Source organism: Rattus norvegicus, chromosome 11 (assembly GCF_036323735.1).
Source record: "Rattus norvegicus strain BN/NHsdMcwi chromosome 11, GRCr8, whole genome shotgun sequence".
Taxonomy (NCBI): domain Eukaryota; kingdom Metazoa; phylum Chordata; class Mammalia; order Rodentia; family Muridae; genus Rattus; species Rattus norvegicus.
The window spans coordinates 61,250,301-61,254,677 of NC_086029.1; the positions used below are offsets into that span (position 1 = coordinate 61,250,301).

A 4,377-nucleotide genomic window follows, 5' to 3' on the forward strand; every position below is an offset into this window, starting at 1 on the left:
ACAGCAACAAGCCAGTCTAACCCCCTCAGAAAAATATCTCCATGTCATGTAGAATGTCCCATGTACATATTTTGGAATGATTATTAATTGTAAAATTATGACTGCAGCAGGACAAAAATACGGTTGTCATTGTCTGAATAAATCAGCTGTCCTAGGTTGACAATTGGTGGCTGCTGAGGGGGGAGGAGTCAATTTTCTTTGCAGGGCTGGCCCCTAATGGCCTAGGATGTAATTGTTGGACTATTGACGTTTTGAGAGCATTTACTGGACTCAGTGAGAACTGGGATATAAAGTAAAAAAAAGAGAACTTCAACAGGTAAGCATGATCTACAAGAGGGGACGTTAGAGAAAGAAAGTCAATGTGAGTATGTGAATGCAATTAAGGTATATACTACACATGTATGAATTTATAAAAATAATCTAAAGCAGAAAGCACCTAGAGGCATTGCAGATTGTGTCATATGTGCATCAGTAGGCAGAAGCGAGGACAGAGGCTAGGTTCAATGTTCTGACCTGTGAACAGCTGAATGATTAGTACACTATTACTCTCTGAGGGCGAGGGGGGAGTGAGTCTGAAACTAACACCAGTCCATGCCCAGGCCTTTGTGTTTGGAGATGGGCATACCCAGGATGACCTCTAACCAATGCCATAAAGCACAGCCATGGAATAGCCCTATTGAGATCACTTTTTATTTATTTATTTATTTTTATTTTTTATTGGATATTTTATGTATTTACATTTCAAATGTTATCCCATTCCCCCTTACCCCTCCATCTATGAAGATGCTCCCTCCATTCCCACCCACCCACTCCCACCTCAACATCCTGGCATTCTCCTATACTGGGGAAACGAGCCTTCACAAGACGAAGGGCTTCTCCTATTGATGCCAGACAATGCCGTCCTCTGCTACGGATGTGGCTGAGGCCAAGTGTTCCTCCATGTGTGCTCATTGCTTGGTGGTTTAGTCCCTGGGAGTTCTGAGGGATCTGGTTGGTTGATATTGTTGTTCTTCCTACAGTCAATATATAACAAGGTCACATGCTTCATTATGTTTATAGCAGCCTTATTTATAATAGCCAGAAACTGGAAAGAACCCAGATGTCCTTCATTAGAGGAATGGATACAGAAAATGTGGTGCATTTACACAACAGAGTACTACTCGGCTATTAAAAACAATGACTCCCACATGTGGCCCATACATATACAGCCACCAAACTAGATAAGATGGATGAAGCAAAGAAGTGCAGACCGACAGGAGCCGGATGTAGATCGCTCCTGAGAGACACAGCCAGAATCCGGCAAATACATAGGCGAATGCCAGAAGCAAACCACTGAACTGAGAACGGGACCCCCGTTGAAGGAATCAGAGAAAGAACTGGAAGAGCTTGAAGGGGCTCGAGACCCCTTATGAACAACAATGCCAAGCAACCAGAGCTTCCAGGGACTAAGCCACTACCTAAAGACTATACATGGACTGACCCTGGACTCTGACCTCATAGGTAGCAATGCATATCCTAGTAAGAGCACCAGTGGAAGGGGAAGCCCTGGGTCCTGCTAAGAGTGAACCCCCAGTGAACGTGATTGTTGGAAGGAGGGCAGTAATGGGGGGGTGGATGGGGTGGGGATCACCCATATAGAAGGGGATGTGGAGGGGTTAGTGTGATGTTGGCCTGGAAACCGGGAATGGGAATAACAATTGAAATATAAATAAGAAATACTCAATTTAATAAAGATGGAGGAGAAAAAGAAAACAAAACAAAACAATGACTACGTGAAATTCTTAGGCAAATGGATGAAATTAGAAAATATCATCCTGACAGGTCTTCCTGGTTGCTGCCGCTGCAGAGAGCCCCTGGGCAGCACCCCACGAGCGAACCTGAGCCTCGGGACCACAGGTAAGACCAAATTTTCTGCTGCAAGAAAGCTGCCTGGTGAGCTTGGGACACACGGAAGCAGAATTTCTCTAGAACCGGGCACGTTCTGTGTTTACCGGAAGTCCCACACCCGCGGATCCCGGCCCGCAGCAGCTCTCTGCTACCAGACCCGGTGAGAGAGAGACCCAACCGCCTGGTCAGGTGGGCACTCCTGAGGCTGCAGAGCGGAAGAGACCACCAACACTGCTCACCCCTGCCCACATCCCTGGCCCAAGAGGAAACTGTATAAGGCCTCTGGGCTCCCGTGGGGGAGGGCCCAGGAGCAGCAGGACCCCTGCCACAGACACCGCCGGACCCTGAAGGAAACAGACCAGATAAACAGTTCTCTGCACCCAAATCCCGTGGGAGGGAGAGCTAAACCTTCAGAGAGGCAGACAGGCCTGGGAAACCAGAAGAGACTGCTCCCTGCACACACATCTCGGACGCCAGAGGAAAAAGCCAAAGACCATCTGGAACCCTGGTGCACTGAAGCTCCCGGAAGGGGCTGCACAGGTCTTCCTGGTTGCTGCCGCTGCAGAGAGCCCATGGACAGCACACCACGAGCAAACCTGAGCCTCGGGACCACAGGTAAGACCAACTTTTCTGCTGCAAGAAAGCTGCCTGGTGAACTCAAGACACAGGCCCACAGGAACAGCTGAAGACCTGTAGAGAGGAAAAACTACACGCCCGAAAGCAGAACACTCTGTCCCCATAACTGACTGAAAGAGAGGAAAACAGGTCTACAGCACTCCTGACACACAGGCTTATAGGACAGTCTAGCCACTGTCAGAAATAGCAGAACAAAGTAACACTAGAGATAATCTGATGGCGAGAGGCAAGCGCAGGAACCCAAGCAACAGAAACCAAGACTACATGCCATCATCGGAGCCCAATTCTCCCACCAAAAAAAACATGGAATATCCAAACACACCAGAAAAGCAAGATCTAGTTTCAAAATCATATTTGATCATGATGCTGGAGGACTTCAGGAAAGACCTGAACACACTTAGGGAAGCACAGGAAAACATTAATAAACAAGTAAAAGCCTACAGAGAGGAATCGCAAAAATCCCTGAAAGAATTCCAGGAAAACACAATCAAACAGTTGAAGGAATTAAAAATGGAAATAGAAGCAATCAAGAAAGAACACATGGAAACAACCCTGGATATAGAAAACCAAAAGAAGAGACAAGGAGCTGTAGATACAAGCTTCACCAACAGAATAAAGAGATGGAAGAGAGAATCTCAGGAGCAGAAGATTCCATAGAAATCATTGACTCAACTGTCAAAGATAATGTAAAGCGGAAAAAGCTACTGGTCCAAAACATACAGGAAATCCAGGACTCAATGAGAAGATCAAACCTAAGGATAATAGGTATAGAAGAGAGTGAAGACTCCCAGCTCAAAGGACCAGTAAATATCTTCAACAAAATCATAGAAGAAAACTTCCCTAACCTAAAAAAAGAGATACCCATAGACATACAGGAAGCCTACAGAACTCCAAATAGATTGGACCAGAAAAGAAACACCTCCCGTCACATAATTGTCAAAACACCAAACGCACAAAATAAAGAAAGAATATTAAAAGCAGTAAGGGAAAAAGGTCAAGTAACATATAAAGGGAGACCTATCAGAATCACACGAGACTTCTCGCCAGAAACTATGAAGGCCAGAAGATCCTGGACTGATGTTATACAGACCCTAAGAGAACACAAATGCCAGCCCAGATTACTGTATCCAGCAAAACTCTCAATTAACATTGATGGAGAAACCAAGATATTCCATGACAAAACCAAATTTACACAATATCTTTCTACAAATCCAGCACTACAAAGGATAATAAATGGTAAAGCCCAACATAAGGAGGCAAGCTATACCCTAGAAGAAGCAAGAAACTAATCGTCTTGGCAACAAAACAAAGAGAATGAAAGCACACAAACATAACCTCACATCAAATATGAATATAACGGGAAGCAATAATCACTATTCCTTAATATCTCTCAATATCAATGGCCTCAACTCCCCAATAAAAAGACATAGATTAACAAACTGGATACGCAACGAGGACCCTGCATTCTGCTGCCTACAGGAAACACACCTCAGAGACAAAGACAGACACTACCTCAGAGTGAAAGGCTGGAAAACAACTTTCCAAGCAAATGGTCAGAAGAAGCAAGCTGGAGTAGCCATTCTAATATCAAATAAAATCAATTTCCAACTAAAAGTCATCAAAAAAGATAAGGAAGGACACTTCATATTCATCAAAGGAAAAATCAACCAAGATGAACTCTCAATCCTAAATATCTATGCCCCAAATAAAAGGGCACCTACATATGTAAAAGAAACCTTACTAAAGCTCAAAACACACATTGCACCTCACACAATAATAGTGGGAGATTTCAACACCCCACTCTCATCAATGGACAGATCATGGAAACAGAAATTAAACAGTGATGTAGACAGA

General features: G+C 44.4%; 1 pseudogene; it reads left to right on the forward strand.

Annotated features, from left to right (window-relative positions):
• The first annotated feature begins 434 nt into the window (after positions 1-434).
• Positions 435-547, forward strand: LOC120095769 (small nucleolar RNA SNORA17; annotated as a pseudogene).
• Positions 548-4,377: the final 3,830 nt, after the last annotated feature.